Source organism: Vigna unguiculata, chromosome 2, assembly GCF_004118075.2.
Source record: "Vigna unguiculata cultivar IT97K-499-35 chromosome 2, ASM411807v1, whole genome shotgun sequence".
NCBI lineage: Eukaryota > Viridiplantae > Streptophyta > Magnoliopsida > Fabales > Fabaceae > Vigna > Vigna unguiculata.
In genome coordinates, this window is record NC_040280.1 from 7,318,405 (window position 1) to 7,339,459 (window position 21,055).

At 32.8% G+C, this 21,055-nt stretch overlaps 1 pseudogene; it reads left to right on the forward strand.

Annotated features, from left to right (window-relative positions):
* Window positions 1-1,195: 1,195 nt before the first annotated feature.
* On the forward strand, window positions 1,196-20,161 carry LOC114174417 (annotated as a pseudogene).
* Window positions 20,162-21,055: the final 894 nt, after the last annotated feature.

Consider the following 21,055-nt stretch of genomic DNA (forward strand, 5'->3'; position numbering starts at 1 on the left):
ATGCACCTACGATATTCATGGATTACAAGAATAAAATATTTTGGCCTTGGTTAGATAAGTTTGTCGTTGTCTTCATAGACGTCATTCTTATTTACTCTAAGACGAGAGAAGAGCATGCAGACCACCTGAGGGTTGTATTGAAGATACTCATAGATCACCAGTTGTTTGGGAAGTTGTCCAAGTGTGAATTTTGGCTAGAAGAGGTACAATTTCTTGGACATGTCATCTTAGCTAAGGGCATTGTAGTAGACCCGACTAAGATTGAGACAATGCTTAACTAGGAAAGGCCTAAGACATTGACAGAGGTGCGAAGTTTCTTGGGCTTAGCAGGTTATTACAGAAGATTCATGGAGGGGTTCTCAAAGAAGGTGAACCCTTTGACACAACTTACACGAAAAGATTAGCCGTTCTCCTGAACTGAACAATGTGAGGAGTGTTTTGAGGAGATGAAGAAGTGTTTGACTACCGCTCTAATGCTAGTAATTCCTGATATAGAGAAGATGTTTGAAGTGTACTATGATGCATCATATCAAGGTCTGGGGTGTGTATTGATGCAAGAAAGGAGGCCAGTGGCATATGCTTCTCGTCAGTTGAAGGTGCATGAGAAAAATTACCCGACTAATGACTTGGAGCTAGCCGCCATTGTGTTTGCTCTTAAGTCTTGGAGGCACTACCTGTACGGGTCTCAATTTCAAGTTTTCAGTGATCATAAAAGCCTGAAATACTTGTTCGACCAGAAGGAGTTAAATATGAGACAACGTAAGTGGATGGAGTACTTAAAGGATTACGACTTTGAATTGCTTTATCACCCAGGCAAGGCAAATGTCGTAGCTGATGCTCTAAGTCGTAAATAGATGCATATGTCTTGCATGATGGTAAAGGAGTTGGAGCTAATTGAGAAACTCCGAGATATGAATCTGGGGATGCAGTTTGGGCAAGGAGTTATACAATGCAGCTTGTTAAAAGTCACTAATGAGTTTTTAGATGAGATACGAGTGGCTCAAGGACATGATATGGAGTTGCAACAATTTATAGGATGGTTGGGTACAGATAAAGGAAAGGACTACTAGATGGGAGCGGACGACATTCTATGCTTTAAAGGTAGGGTGTGCGTGCCTGGAGGGCTATATTTAGGAGGCAGGTTCTGAAAAAGGGTCATCAGAGTCGTCTTAGCATACATCCAGGTATGACTAAGATGTATAAGGATTTGAAAGAGTCTTTCTGGTGGAACGGAATGAAGGCATATGTTGCAAACTTTGTGGCTCAATGTTTGGTTTGTCAAAAGGCCAAAATTGAATACCAAAGGCCGGGAGGTACATTGCAACCACTGGACGTACCTCAGTGGAAGTGGGACAGTATCTCTATGGATTTTGTGATGCATCTTCTGAGGTCAACAAAGGGCCATGATTTAGTCTGGGTGATAGTAGACAAACTAACAAAATGTGTACATTTCTTGCCTATGAATTAGAAGTGGTCTATGGACAAATTAGCGGAGTTGTACATGCGAGAAGTGGTGAGATTGCATGGAGTACCCGAAAGCATAATGTCAGACCGGGATCCTAGATTCACATCACGGTTTTGGCAATCATTGCAAGCGACCTTGGGTACACAGTTGAGGATGAGCTCAACTTATCATCCACAGACGGATGGACAGTCTGAGCGGACCATCCAATCTCTAGAGGACTTATTGAGGTCTTGCGTGCTGGACCATATGGGAAAGTGGAATGATGTGCTACCTTTGGTGGAGTTCACATACAATAATAGTTACCACTCTAGTATTGGCATGGCGCCCTATGAAGCACTGTATGGAAGAAGGTGTAGAACTCCATTGTGTTGGTATCAGGATGGTGAAGCCTTTGTGCTTGGTCCTGAATTTCTAAAACAAACGACTAGTAAAGTCAAATTGATTCAGGATCGGATGCGAGCCACTCAAAGTAGGCAAAAGTCTTATGCTGATAAGAGGAGACAACTACTTGAATTTGATGAAGGAGACCATGTGTTTCTCCGGGTTACTCCAACCACGGATATCAGAAGGGTTCTTAAATCAAGGAAGTTGACTTCAAGATTTATAGGACCTTATCAGATTACACGCAGGATAGGAACGACGGCATATGAGATTGCTCTACCACCTTACTTAGCCAACTTACATAATGTGTTCCACGTCTCACAGTTGAGGAAATACATTGCAAGTCCAGATCATGTGTTGGAGTCAGATGAGGTGCAAGTGCGCGAAGATCTGACTATGCCAGTTGGACCGGTTCGTATACAGGATACTCAGGTCAAGCAACTGAGGGGCAAAGAATTAAAGACGGTAAAGGTACTATGGGATGAGACGACACAAGAGATGACATGGGAGATGGAGGACATCATGAGGAGGTCATACCCTCACCTGTTTGCTGGTAAGTTCTATTTTTGAGGACGAAAACTTCTAAAGGTGGGGGGAATGTAAGACCCGTGAAAATTAATTAATTAAATAAATAATTAATTAATAAATGCAGGTAGGAAGAGCCTTTATGGCATTAAATGTTGTTTGGTGTGACGTGGAAAGTACTAGCTCAAATGGTTGAGAGTACTTTGATTGTGTGAAAGGACTTGAGTTCGAGTCCTATGTATGCCATATATATATATGAGTGAAAGGTCACGGGTTCAAACCTTGATAGACAGAAATTAATCTTTATTTTTGCGAAAGTTAGCTTGGAATGAATGTGAAGAGATAGAGAGAACCCTAGAAGGGGTAGCTAAGAGGGGCTGGAAACCATCCTATAATGACCCTTAAATGAGCATTAAACACACCATAAAACCCAATTTTCGATTCAGCAATTGTGAACGTGAACCAAGGGTCCTTCATCTTTCTCAAATTTAATCAAAATTCCAAGTTAGTGGTGCTGAATTTATGAGTATTTCTATATTGCTTGTGATTCTGTGTTTTGCCTTCAATAGGATTCCATGTGGTATGATTTTGGCATTTTATGCGCTGTAATTCGGAATTGATGGATTGTATGTTGGGTACCAAGCCTTGTGGTGTTTTATAAGAATTGGATTAGGGTTTTTGGGGTACCGTAAGTGCGAATTATGTTGTAAACTGAAATTATAGTGATTATTTTGGGTCTGATTACGTGTACATGTGTGGTGCATGATTCTCTATTATTTGGCATGAATTGGAATGTGGTTTTGGTCTTGGTTGTGGTGAATTGTGTGTGTGAACAGAGACCAATTCTGCAAGTTTCGCCCAAGCGAGCCATCTCGCCTAAGCTAGAGTTGCAGAACCTCGTTTCTGTTCTTGGGTCACGCTGCTCGCTCAGGCGACTTGTGTTGGAGTTGAGTGACAGAGACTCTTGCTTAGGCGAGAGTGGCTCGCCTAAGCGAGGTCGCGATGGAAACTTGTACCATTTCTCGTCGAATCCTCGTCCAGGCGAGGTGTGTGGGTTATTTTGAGCGAAGGTGTGACTCGCTCGTGCGAGAAGAGCTCGCCTAAGCGAGATAACGTGGAGAAACCACTATTTTAATCTCGTTCAGGCGAGGTGGGCTAGCCTAAGCGAGATCGAGGTTCTAGCTTCGGCGAACAGACATGGCTTAAGCGAGCGCGAAGTCATGTTCTTGTGCACTGTTTGGACTGTTTGCTTATTATTTCCTAAAGGATAGGAATTATATGCTTGTGCTTGTGGTGTTTGGGCTTGAAGGACTAAGTCCAATAGGGGTCTGGGATGTGCTTGATGGTTGGACGCATGATGGGCATGGAACTAGTTGAGTTCCCGTCGGCTACTAATGGGTGAGGAGTTGTTAGGATGGTGATTACATGCGCCAGACGCACAACGGGCAAGGAACTGTTGGTTTCCCGTCGGCTGCTATTGGGCGAGGAGTCCATAGTATGGTGATTGCATGCGTGTTATGGTCCAAGCGAGAGCGGCTTGGATTATTTACTACAGACGAGGAGTCTGTAGGGTAGGACTATGAGCATGATAGACTCATAGGGTTGGACCACGAATGATTTAGTTTCGTGGGAGCACAGTGAAGTCCCAAGACCTAGTTCATGTATATGACTCATGAAAGACTATGAGATCATGGATGGGTAATTTGAAAACAATGATATATTTAATCGTGTGAATTTTGGGATGGGTGGCATATTTATTTCATGTATATATATTTATATTGTGCATAGCTCACCCTATCTGTGTGTGTGGCAATGATCGAGTAATTTATTATCCGGGAGCAAATGATGTTTCAGGTGAGCCAAGAGACGCTTAGTGATAGAGAGTGGGCTCAACATACGAGGGGAATTTAGAACTGTTTTTATTTAATTTTCCATGTAATTTTATTAAAGTTTGTACAGTTTGAGAATATTTGGATTTGTAAATGATTTAAAGTTTTGAAAATTTCCCGTGTTTTGGGAAACGAATTATATAATAAATGAGGTATTTATTTTTTTCCGCCTTGTTTATTTATTTAATTATCTAATTACTCTTTATTTTTTTAGTAATATCCTATCGGAATGTTACAACTCGCCCCCTTTAGTTTCGAGTGCTCGCCTGAGCGAAGGTCTCTCACTTGAGTGAGATGGGCTAGCTTGAGCGAGAACTCGAAGTACTCTCTATTTTCAATCTCGCTTAAGCGAAAGCTTTTCGCTTGAGCGAGGGACCCTTGTTGCCTGAGCGAGAGCTCCTTAGCTTGAGCGAGATTGACAACACAGTTGTTTAAATGTTTGTATGCTCCCATGATTGATTTGTTCACCCTTTTAAAGCATGAAATATGATGGCAACGTTTTATACAACGTGCTTGTGTTTTCTTAAATTTTTGTTGTTTGGAATTTTGTGCTTTTACATGTTGAAACTAGTGAAAATCTGTCAGTTTAGCTTAAGCGAGAGATTTTAGCTTAAGCGAGATCAGTCTAGCTTAAGCGAGATTAGTCTAGCTTAAGCGAGAATTTCTAGCTTAAGCGAGACCAGTCTAACTTAAGCGAGATCAGTCTAACTTAAGCGAGAATTGCTGCAGAATTTTAATTCCTTACTTTAACTTGAACTTGTGGATTGATTCAATTACTTTTAAAAGCATGAATTGGGCGAATGGGTATGAGTAGAATGGTTTATGGTCTGTGATTGATAAGTTTAACATGACCTTGGCATGTGACTTGTATGAGATGATTGGTAATCAAAGTGGCATGGTGTCGGTATGAATTACACTTCTATATTTATGGATTGGGAAGGATGATTTGGAATGGATTCAACATGGAACATGTATGAGGATAGATTATAAAGGTTGGCATGAGATTTATAAGCATGATAAATATTACATGATTGTTTGAATATGATTGGTATGTTGTCAGGATGTAATTCCATGAGTCTTTAGGTGAGACCTCATGGTGGTGCTCTAGTGGTCGGGATGTAATTCCATGACCCCAGTTAGTGGGAGTTCATGGTGGTGCCCCATCTATATAATTTAGTAAAGATTCAAGGTAAGGTTGCATCCTGACGCTCTAAGAAGTCAGTTAGTCTCACATAGAGCGGACTGACTCTTGTGGTGAGAGTAGCAAAAGGCCTGAAATTCATCAAGGGCTAACCTTGTGTGTGGGGGTTGAGACATTGCAACATTGTAACACTTAGCTCGGGGGTGAGCAGAGAAATCCACCACAAGTGCAAGCATCCGCTGAATCCGACTAAATTATATGCATTCGGATGAGTTGAGTTTGAGTCTTAGTGTATTGTTTGAAAGGTCATAACATATTTGGATGAGATATACTGATTGGAATTTGAAATAACATGTAACTGTATGATAAACTGTTTTATACTCTAACTTACCATTTTGCTTGTTTGATTGCTTGTGTGTGGTTCTTCTCCTTTTGCGATGATTATCAATTTATTGATGTGAGCAGATGCGAGGAACACCCGGGGTTAACACGGATGTGATGGTTCCGCTGCGTAGCCCATCTGGGCTGGATTATACTGTCTTGGGCTTTTTCATAGGGCTATGACCCATGTACTATTTTGTCTTTTAGTACTTTAATAACTACTGTCAAGTTCTTATATTATACTTTGTATCTGGTATCGTGATGTGCCTTGATTTTTTCTAGTTTTTTTTTTTTGGATATTGTAAGGAGTAGTGGTTAAACTCCCGGATTTTTTTCTTCTACTCTATCTGTATAGCATTTCATTTAAATTAAGGATATTATTTAAATGGGGTGTTACAAAAATGAATAAATCCACGTATTTCGAAATATGAAGAACTAAATTGGTCTAAAATTTTGAAATGGACTAATTTCAAAATTTACTGAAAGTTAAGAGAACAAAAACATATTTAACCCTAATATAAATTTACAACTACTAATGATATTAATAAATTTAATAATAATAAGATTAAATTTTACTACTAATAATAATAATTTTATAACTACTAATGATATTAATAAAGTTAATAATAATAACAATAATAAATTTTACAAATAATTTTAACAATAATCACTAAAAACACGTAATAACAATATCATAATAAAACTAATATATTATATATTAATATTATTAATGATATAATAATACTCATAATTTTACTAATAATATTAATATATTAATAAAAACAGTAATAATATATATATATATATATATATATATATATATATATATTATATTATATTATATAATAGTAATAATACTAATAGTAATATTAATAATTTACCACTAATAATACATATAATAATAATACTTATAGTAATACTAATAATTTCATTATTAATCTACGTATTGATTTTCATATATTATAATTAATAATAATAATAATAATAATAATAATAATAATAATAATATTTCTACTTAACATATGATACATTAATATTACAAACAATACTAACAATAATAATATTACTAATAATGTTAATACATTATATATTAATATTGCTAATAATAATAATTTGCAACTTTTAATAATATTAATAAATTTAATAAAAATAATAATAATATTAATAAATTTTATTAATAATTCTAACAATAATTAGTAAAAGTACGTAATAACAATAACCATAATAATACTACTATATTTTATATTAGTTTTTATCGATAATTCTAATATTAATAATTTTACTACTAATAATATTAAGAAATTTAATAATAATAATAATATATTATATAAATAACATGCAAATGCCTTTCCCTAAAAATGTTAGGCAATTTTGCTTTAGAAAGCATACACCTAACTCTTTCAACCAACCAAAGTCTTGTTTATCCTCTTTGTTAAACCATTGAAATGAGGATTTTTAGTAGGATTATTTTCGTTTGATACCTTATTGCTTAAAATAAACATCAAAGAGTCCATACTACTCACCATCATGAACGAATGCATTTTAGGTTCTTGCCTTATTGTCTGTTAACCAAAGCATGAAATTATTTGAACTTAGTACTTGATCCTTTCTCCAAAGTGTATAGATACATAGTTTCTTAGATTAATCATCAATAAAAGTAATAAAGTAAGTGCACCACTAAACGACTTTACCTTCAATGGAGTACAAACATCACGATGCACCAATTCAAGCAACTTTGACTTCCTTGAAGGATAATTCTTTTTAAGGGATACTATGGTTAGTTTACTAGCCATGCAATGAGAACATTGCTCCAACTTTGCACACTTCAATCCAAAAAACACACCCTTTTTAGCTAAGTAGTGAAGCCCCTTTTCACTTACATGACCAAGCTTCAATGCCACAAAGATGTCTCCATATACATAACATTCACACTATATTTAGAAACCATAGCTTTAGTCTAATACAATTTAGAATTTTTCTCGCCTCTAGCCATTACCAAGTTACCTTTAACGAGTTTTCGTTTATCGGATCCAAAGTGATCATCATAACCACTATCAACAAGCAAATGTACAAAGATAATATTAAAATGAACATATAAAGGATGTTTGACTCCTTTAAGTAATAATTGCACTCCCATGTTGGTTTGCAAGCAAACACCACCAAAACTAATAACCTTTGAAACACCATCATTACCCATCTTCACCACTTCAAAATCACCAAAAGCGTAAGATGTGAAAAACTCTTTCCTCGGTGTAAAGTGCAATGTAGCAACACTATTTATCCAAATTCTTTCATCAGATACAAGATTAACAAACTCATAGTCATGAAGAAAAATAATATCACTATATATAGTAACAATAACAAGATCATCATCATCATGATCATTCTTTTCCTGCTTGTCCTTTTTGCCTTTATTTTCTCTTTTCCACTTAAAACATATAGGTTAAAATACCTTTTTGGTCCCAATTTTCGTCAAGTTTTTTCAAATAAGTCCTAATTTTGGTTTTGTTTTCAAATAGGTCCCAATTTTCGTCAATTTTGTTCAATTGAGTCCTTTTTTGCTAACATCATTTAAATCATTAACGGCTATGAACAGTGACTGCAATGTGTCACTTCGTGGTTTTTGAATGTTTTTTTTTGTTGATTTTTTTTAATTTTTTTAAATGTACACGTGTCAACCCAATAACATGCCACGTGTCACTTCGTGGTTTTTTTGAATTTTTATTATTTATTTTTAAAATTTTTTTAAATGTCCACGTGTCAACCCAGTAGCGTGCCATGTGTCAAAGTCAATGTTTTATATTCAATTTGGTCCCTATATTTGTTATTTTTGTTCAATTTAGTCCCAATTTTTTTTAACATTAACCAATTTGGTCCCTATCGAAGATGTGACCAAATTTAATTTTTATATCAAAGTTATAATAATGTGAATTTTAATATATTATATAAAAATATTTAATAAAAAATGTGAATTTTAATATAAAAATTAAATTTGGTTTCAATTTGGAGAGGGACCAAATTCGTTAATGTTAACAAAAATTAGGACTAAATTGAACAAAAATAACAAATATAGGGACCAAATTGAATATAGAACATTGACTTTGACATGTGGCACACTACTGGGTTGACATGTGGACATTTAAAATTAAAAAATAAAAAATAAAAAATAAAAAAAACCACGAAGTGACACGTGGCAGTCACTGTTCATGGCCGTTAATGATTTAAACGGTGTTAACAAAAAAGGACCCAATTGAACAAAATTGACGAAAATTGGGACCTATTTGAATACAAAACCAAAATTAGGACTTATTTGAAAAAACTTGACAAAAATTGGGACCAAAAAGTTATTTTAACCAAAAATATATTTGAATTGCCCAGGTTTATTAGAATAATGACACTCTATATTCTTGTATCTTGACTTGGACTTCCTCTTACTCTTTTCTCTACCACCCTTCGATTCCTTTTTTTGAGTTCACCCCTATTTTTTGTGACAAGCACCTCATATTGAGATGAAGAACCATGTGTCTTCCTTTTCATCTCTTCATTAAAAACACCACTCTTTTCCATAGGATAAAAAACAATACCATCAGGGTTGAGTTTGTAATTAAAACCCAAAATATCTCCTAAGACTATAGTGTTAGGAACAAGGCAATAAAGGAAAGAATAAAGGAGAGAAAAATAGACACAGAGAATTTAACGTGGTTCGGCGTACAATGTGTATGCCTACGTCCATGACTACACTAGGAAGTATTTGTATTTCTGGTGTATGTTAAAGCTTTACATAGAGTCTCTTATATAGTAAAATAGAGAACCACATATCACTATTCTAAGCGATGTGGGACTAAATCAAGCACCATAATACTAACAATTCTCCCACTTGGGGTTTGATTTACATTACAACCTAGTGTAGTGCCTTCATCATCAATTTTCTCGAAGGCCAGTTGAGGCAATGCAAAGCCTCAACTTAGTCGTTGTGACAGTCTTGGTCAACATATCAGCTGGATTCTCTGCACCTGGAATCTTCAACAAAATCAAATTTCCATCATTTATCAAGTTTCTGATAAAATGATACTTCAATTCAATGTGTTTGCATCTGGAGTGAAAAATTGGATTTTTAGCAAGACAAATGGCACTTTGACTGTCACTGAACAATGAAGGTTCATCTTGCCCTTTTCCTAATTCTTTTAGAAGATTCTTCAACCATATCATCTATTTTGCTGCTTTTGAGATAGCTATATATTCAGCTTCAGTGGTTGAAAGGGAGACTCTTCCTTGAAGTTTGGACTTCCAACTGATAGATGCCCAAGCCTCTGTTTCCACAAAGAGGAACTGTTGCCAACTTCTGCAACTGATATCATATCCTCATCTGCAATCATGTAAAGAGATCCTCGCTTCTTTCCACGAGCAACAACAAGATTACCTTTCATTACTTTCCAGTGTCCATCTCCAAAGGTGGTGTAATGACCTTCATCATCCAACTGCCCTATAGATATTAAGTTTCTCTTTAAGGCAGGAATATGTCTGACATTGTTCAAAGTCCACACACTTCCATTAGAGGTTCTGATATTGATATCGCCTCTTCCTATAATATCAAGAGATTTCCATCTGCAAGGTAGACCTTCCCAAACTTTCCTGGAACATAGTTAGATAATAGTTCTAAGGAAGGTGTAGTATGAAATGACGCACCTGAGTCCATAATCCATGAGTCAATAGAACTATCTAGACTACATAATAGTGCATCTTCAATTTCATCAGTTGTTGCATTTGCTGATTGATCATCATCTTGCCTCTTGTTGTTGTTCTTCCTTGGAGCCCTACATTGATTTGTAAAGTGACCCCTTTTCTGACAATTCCGACAAGTGATATCATTCCGGAATTTTGGTTTTGATTTCTCTCTAGACTTTGATCTGCCTCGACCTTGATTACGACATTTCTGGCTACTTCTTCCTCTAGTTTCAGTACTCAATGCTGAACCGGAACTAGAATTGGAAGTTTCCCCTGAACTTTTCCTGCGAACATCTTCGCTTAAGATCAAGTCACGGATGTTATCAAGCTTCAACTTACTATTACTTGCAGAATTACTAACTGCAGTAACAGTTGCACTCCAACTTTCCGGAAGAGATGATAATAAAATTAATGCTTTCACCTCATCATCAAATGTTATCTGCACTGATGTCAACTGCGCAATAATTGTATTGAATTCACTAATATGATTAGTAATCGAGTTACCTTCACCCACTTTTAGGTTGACTAGCCTGGGAATCAAATACACTTTATTGGCTGTAGATGGCTTCTCATACATATTTGACAATGCCTTCATCAAATCTATGGTTGTGTTCTCGTTCATGATGTTGAACGCAACATTCTTGGCTAATGTCAATCGGATCACACCGAGTGTTTGCCGATCTAACAAATCCCATTTTGCCTGCTCCATGTCAGTTGGCTTCTGCCCTGTTAAGGGTAGATACAACTTCTTTTGATACAGGTAGTCCTCTATCTGCATCTTCCAGAACCCGAAGTCACTGTCATCAAACTTCTCAATCCTCACCTTCCCTTCTTCCAATGCCATTGCTCTTGCTGCTTTGACGAAAGCTCCTACTGCTTTTGACCAAAGCTCCTGCTGCCTTTGACCAAAGCTCTTGCTGCCTTTGACCAAAGCTTTTGCTGCGGCTTTTGACCAAAGCTCCTGCTGCGGCTTTTGACCAAAGCTCCCACTACTTCTCTAAACTGAGATCCCCAAGAAGAAAATAGAAACCAAATCTTTTCTGATGTGGAAGATCAAACAATGCTGCAACCACAAAGCATATTAAGAAAAATGGCTCTTGATACCAATTGTTAGGAACAAGGCAATAAAGGAAAGAATAAAGGAGAGAAAAATAGACACAGATAATTTAACGTGGTTCGGCGTACAATGTGTATGCCTACGTCCACGACTACACTAGGAAGTATTTGTATTTCTGGTGTATGTTAAAGCTTTACATAGAGTCTCTTATATAGTAAAATAGAGAACCACATCTCACTATTCTAAGCGATGTGGGACTAAATCAAGCACCATAATACTAACATATAGTAGAGTATTTAATACCCATTATCCCAAAACTTCGTCATCAAAGTTGATACTCATTCTTAATAGTTGATTGATGGGGCGAACTTGGGTTGAGATTTATATCCATAGAGCTTGAGACCCAAAATCTCCCCCATCACACAATATCAAGTTTTAAAAGAGTTATTTAGCTATGTGACCTATTGATAAATCTATCTACTATAATAAAATGAATTAATATAAATATTGACGTTAGTTTCTTCTCTCATGTACTTTCTCTTTTGATATATCATTATATTTTGTAAAATTTGTTTTACAATTTTGATTAAAGTGATAAAAATAAAATTATTCATTTTATTGTGAAAATATTTTAATTGACCTTACTTAAATTCAAACTATAATTCTAACATGTTTAAAGTGTTTTTATTTATATTAAGATGAAGTTTATAAGAGAGAAGATTAAAGAGAGAATTAATGATGAAATTATGGAATATATTCATTGCATTATTTTTTTCCTTTAACATATATATCGTTAGGGATGACAATACGCGAGGTCATGTAAATCAGCCTTTAAAAAAAGCACTAAATGGATAAAGTATTCCAGCTTGTTAGCTTGTTTAGGTCTGTCTCGCATAACTTACACCGCACATGCTAGTGATGAGTTGACCCAAATAGCTCACATTTACTTAAATTCCTAAAATTCAGATTTCTTCAAGCAACTTGACTTGCTCATTTGTGTTTCTTATCTAATCAATCCAAAATTTTATACTGATATTTTTCTATTATTTGTTGGATAAAATAAAAATATTACAGACTTTATATATATATATATATATATATGATATTCATAAATAATTTTAAATTTTACTTTTTAAAAGTTTTAAATAAAATTATTTAAAAATAAATGTTTAAAATATAAACATATAAAAACACCAAGTTTGAAGTACAATTTACATTAAACTAATTACTTAAATATTAATGTATTTCTTTTTCTAAAATGAAAATTTATGCATTGTTCATACCGTATGAAGTTCACTAATATATATAAATGATTAGTTCACTAATATATATATATATATATATATATATATATATATATATATATATATATATATATATATTAACATGAAGAATATATATACCGTATGAAGTTATATATATATATATATATATATATATATATATATATATATATATATATATATATATATATATATATTATTTATGATAATATGTATATAACTAAATACGTAATCATGTAACTATAATATTTTAAATAAAGCTATAGATATTTACATGTAAGAATCTATTATATTATGATAATTAAAAGTAGTTATTATATATATATATATATATATATTATTTATTACTTTACCTATTTCATTTTAATTTATGTATATGAATTTTCACATTAATTTTATCGGGTTATTTATTATTTGTTATATTCCCTTAAATTAAATCAATTTGTAGTGGAGGTGTTGTCTTGGAAATTTAAATGAGTAAATTGTTATTGAAGAAAAGATGATCTTGGATTATTGTTGTTGGCCATGTAAAACTCATTTATCCTGATTAGTCACTACAAAAATAATTTATACTTGTTCCATTAAAAAAAAGTTTATATATATTTTTATAAATGTTACTCTTTATTTTGTTTTATCTTTATGGTATTTGTCTCACTTCCCTATTTTATGATTGTGTATGAAAAACAAAATTTTATAATCTCGTCATAGATGCCTGCTCCTAATATGTCCAATCCCTTCTTTGCCATCGGGGCAATTTTCCCAGCAAATGATGACAAACAAATGTAGTGAATAATTTAGTGACATTTCAAGGAACCAAAAGTTCTACCATTACCTTTCTCTTCGCTCCAAATACTCCCTTCTTCGTCAATGAAGATACAAAATCATGTATTGCAAATTTTTGCCTTTCTTTTATCGATACCTATGGCAAATTTGGTTTTGGAGCATCCTGGTTGGTAACATTGGCCCCACATATGGTAAATTACAACACATTAACCTTGAAGTTGTATGTGGATGGAGACATTGTTACATTGTAGGGACACAAATTGGAGACTCCTACACAAGTTGAATATCATCATTTGAAAAGATTGCAACACACTCATGCGATTCAACAATCCTTTATGCTGCAATTTCAACTGATAGATCTTGGAAATGATAAGTTGCAAGATCTTATGAAGATAGAACTAGAGAGAGTTAGATCAACTACTACATAATTATAAAAGGGTTTTTTATACTCCTTCTGGATTGCCACCACAGAAAGACCAAAACCATGTTATTCACCTGATACATGGTTCTAATCCAATGAAAGTAAAACCATACAAATACGCTCACAGATAGAAAAATCATATTGAAAAGATGGTACAATAGATGTTTTAGGAAGATATTATCCAACCTAGCAATAGTCCCTTCTCCTGTATGATTATTTTGGTAAAGAAAAAATATGTGAATTGATGTTTTTGCACAAACTATAGAGTTTTAAATGTTATAACTGTGAAAGATGTTTTTGTTATGCCAAGGGTAGATGAATTGCTACATGAACTATTTGGTGCTAAGTACTTCTCCAAGTTGGACCTTAGGTTTGGGTATCACCCAAATCTTAATGAAGTCTGAAGATAGCATGAAAACAACATTTAAGACTCATTATGGCCACCATGAATGGCTTGTAATGCCATTTGGGATTACCAATATGCCTACAACATTTCAGAGACTTATGAACCAAAATTTTCATCAACAACTAAGGAAATCAGTTATAGTTTCCTTTGATGGCATTTTGGTCTATAGCCCACGTTGGCTCTCTCGCTTACAACATTTAAAGATAATCTTGTAAATATTGGAGTATCATCATCTCTTTATCAAACTATTTAAATGTTCCTTTGGCATGAAGGAGATTAGCTATTTGGGCCATATCGTTTTTGGGTATGGAGTTGTGATAGATAAAAATAAGGTAGACGCTATCATGAGGTGGCATGGGCAGTGGCAGAGCCATGTAGGAGCGGGTGGAGGCCACGGCCCCCCAACTTTTTTAACTTTTTTTTTAAAGTTTTATGTATTTAAAAATTTAAAAATTATATATTTTTAAATGTTTTAAATTATGTGTATTATTTTAAATAGAAAATAATATATCAAAAATTAATAAAAAATAAATTAGGTATTTTTTTTATAAAGTACATCATTTAATTTTAATAAATAGTACAATATAAAATTAAATATAATAAAAAAATTGTTAAGATAATTTTTATTTTTTTTCATATTGTTTTTTGTGTTTTTTCACATGTTGTACTCATTTCTTACTCTTACCTGATTTCTTTTGTTACAAAAAAATAAAATAAAATTAAACAGAAACTCATTATTTTTGTCCTCATCTTTTTCACATCTTCTCTTATTCTTAAAGGAAAAAAATTTCTCTTGTCTCACTTAGGTAGTGCAATACTTGTTTAATATTTAGCCCTATTTTTTTTATCTCATTACCCTTTTGTATATTCATTTTTTATGAAAAGAGAAGAGCAAGTAATGTATGTATTATGTGATTTTTTATAGAGGATTTTTAAGTGTAACTTGATTATCATAGTTATTTTTAGAAATTATGTCTCTCAATTTTTGATTAAATTATAATACATTATTTTTTTAGTCTTAAACTTGTTTTATAGACACGTATATTGATAAAAAATTAAAGAATAAATTTATTTTTTAAAATTGATAAAAAAGAAGTGAATATGAGAACAAAAGCTTGTGATGAGTTTTGAATCGATATGTGCATATTAGTAAAATGGAAAATCAATATTTTGCGGATAATATGGTTATTTACATTGAAAAAAATAGATAAAAAATGTAGTTATGATTCAATTATTTGATAAGTTCAAGAATATGAAAAAATGAATGACAATATTATTTAGATATATGTATTTTCTGTTATAATTATAGCTATATTAAATTATGTATTACTTTTTCTTGAATTAGTGACAAAAATCTTAAATATATAAATTAAGTATATTATTTTGGCTCCTCCAGAAATTTTGGTCAATCCGTCACTAGGCATGGACCTTCAAACGTAAAACAATTGATGAGGCCTTTAGGTTTACCAGGCTATTATCGCAATCAGAGGGTACACAGAAATAATAGCCCTATTTTCTGATTTGTTAAAAAAGGATAGCTTCTTATGGATAGATAAGGCTAAGCAAGCTTATGAGGATCTCAAACAAGTAGTAACGCATGCACCTGTCTTGATTTTACCAGATTTTTCATTTGTGCTAAAGGTAGGTGCTTCAAGTATGGGCATTGGAGCTATCTAGAACACCTAATTGTATATTTCTCCAAGTTTTATCCATGGATGCAAAAATAATATGCTTATGTAAGGGAGATGTATGCTATAACAGAAGCTTTAGATAAGTTTTGAAACTATTTGTTAGGCCAACATTTTTCAATTAGAACATATCAACGAAGCTTAAAATATCTCACCAATAAGTTTATTCAAATTCGAGAGCAATAAAGATGGTTATACAAAATCTTGGGTTTTTATTTTCATATTGAGTATAAACCAGGGAAGGAAAACATTAGTAGCTGATGGGCTGTCACGCTCCTTCATGATGTCATGGTCTGAACCTAAGCCAATATTCTTACAAAGAGTAAAAAAAGCTGACAAGAAAGATCTAACACCGTTGCAACAATTGGAAGCTTGCTATCAAACATTGATACAAATCCTAATTTTGATGTAAAGTAAGGATTATTGTATTGGAAAAAGCAAGTAGTAGTACCCTTGGATGCTACTCTTACTAAAAAATATTGGTGGAATACCATGACTCTCCAATGGGTGGTCATGCGAGAATGAAAAGCAAATATTAGTTGCTTTGTGCAATAATGTTTGATATGTCAACAGGAAAGATCCCAAAATGTGTTCCTTCCTATGTTGTTGCAACCACTACCTATCCCGACCCAAATATGGGAGGATTAGCAATAGATTTCACTATTAGTTCACCTAATTCTTTTGGGTTCATAGTAATTATGGTGGTAATTGATATACTATCCAAATATGGTCATTTTGTTGATCTTAAAACAATTTACAATAGTAGAAATGTCATCAAAGTGTTTATGCAAAATATTGTGAAATTACATGGCATACCTAAATGTGTTATTTCAAATAGAGATAAATGTATTTACTAGTTAGTTCTGGCAGCAATTATTCAAGCTTTATGGAACCTCTTTGTTGATGTCTTTTCCTTATCATCCTCAGTCAGATGGTTGATCTGAGGTATTGAACAAATGTTAGGAGATGTATCTGCATTGTTTTACATTTCATAATCCCAATAACTAGTTTAAGGTGTTGGCTTGGCAGAATATTGGTATGACACAACTTTCAACAATAGTTTAGGGATGATACCCTTCAAAGTTGTGTATGGCAGGGATCCTCCTACCTTGACTCAGTATAATTCAGAAGTCAAGGATCCTCCTTCACTTAAGGAGTTTTTACAACAACGAGATATATTATTATATCAGTTAAAACAAAATTTGGAAAGAGCTTAGATCAATATGAAGATACAAGCTGATAAAAAGAGGAGGCATTTAGAGTGAGGTGGGAAATTTAGTATTAGTGAAACTACAACGATATAGACAACACTCTTTGGCTTTAAAACACAATCAAAAGTTGGGAACAAAGTATTTTGGATCCATTGAACTAATTGAAAGAATAGGGTCTGTTGATATATAAACTCAAATTACCTTCATCTTGTGTTTCTTATTTCTTTACTCAAACCATTCAAAGAAGATGTGTCTCAACCGTATACAGGGGCGGAAGAATGAAGTGACGAGGGGAGTCACGGCTCCCCCAACCATTTTTTTTTTACTTTATTTTATATATATTTAAAAAATAATATTTATAAATTATTACATTATTTATATTAATTGATTTTTATTTTATTTTATTTTCTATATATTTTAAAAAAATATATTTATATATTACTACTTTATTTATATATTATTACTTTATTTATATATTATTACCTTATTTAGATTAATTTAGTTTAGAAAATATTTTTTAAAATTTAAAAATCACGTTTTTCTCTACAATAATTTCTTATACTTTTTTATTTGGTTTCTCTCTTTCGTGCCTCCATCTCTTTCTCTCGTTTTATTTCCATCTCAATTTTCACCATCAATTCCTTATTATTTTCAAAATCAAATTGCACTACGACAAAATTGAAGAGCTAAGGAACATTTTGGACCGAACAATTACTTCTTTTGAGTAAGTTCATCTTATCCTTTTTTTTACGCTCTTGTATGTGGATTTTCTACGCTCTAGGCATATCTCTATCTGTTAGAGATCATGAAATCATTCTTTAATTGTTGATCAAACTCTTCTTTGTGTAGATAGAGCTATTTTAGGCTTTGAAGTTGTGTAAGGGAAGAACTAGATTAGGAATCTACTCTAAGATAAGGGAAGCTAATCATTTATAAGTTATTAGTTTTCTTAAAATATTGAGTCTTGCTTTTAAGATTTAGTTTGGGGTATTCATAATTTTATCTTTTTGTAAATAAGTGAGAGGTGAAAAATTTATATTAGAAAAATTATGATAAAGAGAAAAAGAATTGATTCTTTTTTCAAGAGGAAGGCTTGTGATGAAGATGAATAAAATGCATCTTCGTCATCTAAAATTGAGAAACTTCATGAGAATCCAAATATTGAAGAAAACAAAAAACAACTCTCTAAGGTTCCTAAAGTTACATATAATGAATTTGAAAATACTTTAGAACGTGATCCAGGAAAGCGTCTTCAAATTTGGCAATACCCACCAAATCAAATTGATCAGGTACGAATGGCTTATCTAAAAAGGGGTTCATATCAAATGCGTCTAGAAAATTATCCATTGTCTGGTAAAGATGATCATCCAAGAAGATTTCAGTACACATGGTTTAGCTTATTTCCTTCATGGTTAGAGTATTCGCCATTAAAAGATGCTGCATATTGCTTGCCATGCTATCTTTTTAGTAAAAAACCAAGCGGACGACCTGACTCAAATGTTTTCATTGTTACAGGTAATTAAGTTTATTTTCATTGAATTCTAATTGGCAATAAGTTGATTGTCATAAACATGTTTTAACTTTTTGAATGTTATTTTATAGGTTTTAAAAGTTGGAGGAAAGTTAATAATGGAAAAATTGTGTTTTCCTTAAACACATTGGGAAGGATCCTTGTTCACCTCACAATAATGGAAAAAATTGTGTTTTCCTTAAACACATTGCATATTTGTTAGAAATTGATGAGCTTGAAAATGGTAAAGGGGCAAATCAAATTGGTACTTTAAAACGAGCTGGGGATACCCGTTGGAGCTCCCATTTCTCTTCTATTTGTAGCTTGATCAATATGTATGATGCAACTTATTTAGTTCTAGAAAAAATTATTGTTGATGGATCTACTTATTCACAACATGGTGATGCTGATAATGCTTACAAAAGCTTGACTTCATTTGAGTTTCTACTGATCTTGTATTTGATGAGAGAAATTATGGGGATAACAAATATTCTTTGTCAAGCATTACAACAACAATCTCAGGATATAGTTAATGTTATGCGTCTAGTTTCTTCTTCAAAAGGACTTATTCAAAACTTGAGAGAAAATGGTTGGGATAAGTTATTAAAAAATGTGACTTATTTTTGTGGAAAACATGATATTGAGGTGCCTAATTTTGGGGCTTCTTATGTAGCAAGGCAAGGACGCTCTCGTCACCAAAAAGATCATATTACAGTGGAGCATTATTTCAAAGTTGAAATATTCTTTGTTACCATTGATAAGCAATTACAAGAGTTAAATTCTAGATTTAATGACCAAGCAATGGAGTTATTAATTCTAAGCTCTGCTTTGGATCCTAAGGATGCTTATAAAGCTTTTAATATTGATAAAATTTGCACTCTTGTGGAAAAATATTATCCCATGGTTTTCAATGAGTAAGAGAAGATTAATTTGAATTTTCAACTTTAACATTTCATTATTAATGCTCGTCAAGATTTAAATTTGAAGAATTTATCAACAATGCAAGAGTTATGTACATGTTTGGCAACAACAAAAAAGTCTGAAGTTTACTACTTTACTACTTGATAGATAGATTACTTCGTCTTATCATGACTCTTCCAGTTTCTACACCTACAACTGAAAGATCTTATTCTGCAATGAAAATAATCAAGAACAAGTTGAGAAATAAGATGGAGGCTGAATTTTTAGCAAGCCCTATGATAATCTATATTGAAAGGGATATTGTAACTAGCTTCAACTCTGATTCAATTATTGAAGATTTTAAGTCATTGAAAGAGCGTAAAGGAGCACTTTGACTAAAGGTAACTTTTGTTTTTTGTTTTTTATATTATTGTTGATGATAAACTTTATGTTACTCTTTCATATATATTATTGTTATATTGTTTGGATTCTATTGTCATGAGTGCTTATTTTGAATAAAAAAAATGATGTAAAGAAATTATTTTTTTTAATTAAAAGAAATTAATTTTTTTAATTAAAAATTAATAATTTATATATAACAAATATAATTTGGCCTCCCTAAAATTTTTGGTCAATTTTGCCATTGCCTAGATAATCGATTGTTTGCTGGAACTTTTGTTTTTAGAAAACCCATTGGAATAATCGATTATCATAAGTGATAATCAAATATCCTTGGTAGTTTGAACGTGTTTGTTTAGTTTTTAACCTAATTTTTAAAACCCTTATTTAAAGAATTGTAGTGCTACTTCGAACTTACCTTTTTTAGAGCTAGAGTCTTAGTGTTGTGTGTGCAAAGTGTTCTTTGAGTATTCTTAAAAGAGCTTTGAAAAGCCTAGTGTGAGTGGAGTGATAACTTTTCCTAAGAGAATTTCTAAGAGATTGAATGTTGTTGTTGTTGCTAGGAAAGCTAGGTCAAGCTCTCTGTGTGATTCAGATGAAGTTTACTTTTATCTCTTGTGTCTTCAAGAGAGGTGTTTTCTTTTCCTTATTCTCTTTAATCTGATTGTAATATGATATTTATAGTGATTAACTTAATCTATTTGTTTAAAGAGATTAACAATTGGACGTATGATCTTTTTATTCTGAACAAGTATAAATACTTGTGTTGAATCTTCTTCTCTATCTCTTTAATTAATCTACAGTTTCATTTAAAGGAACTAAAGGTTTAAATTAAATGGTAAATTTTTGGAACAATTTTTAAAGTATTAATTTTATTAATAAACCAATTC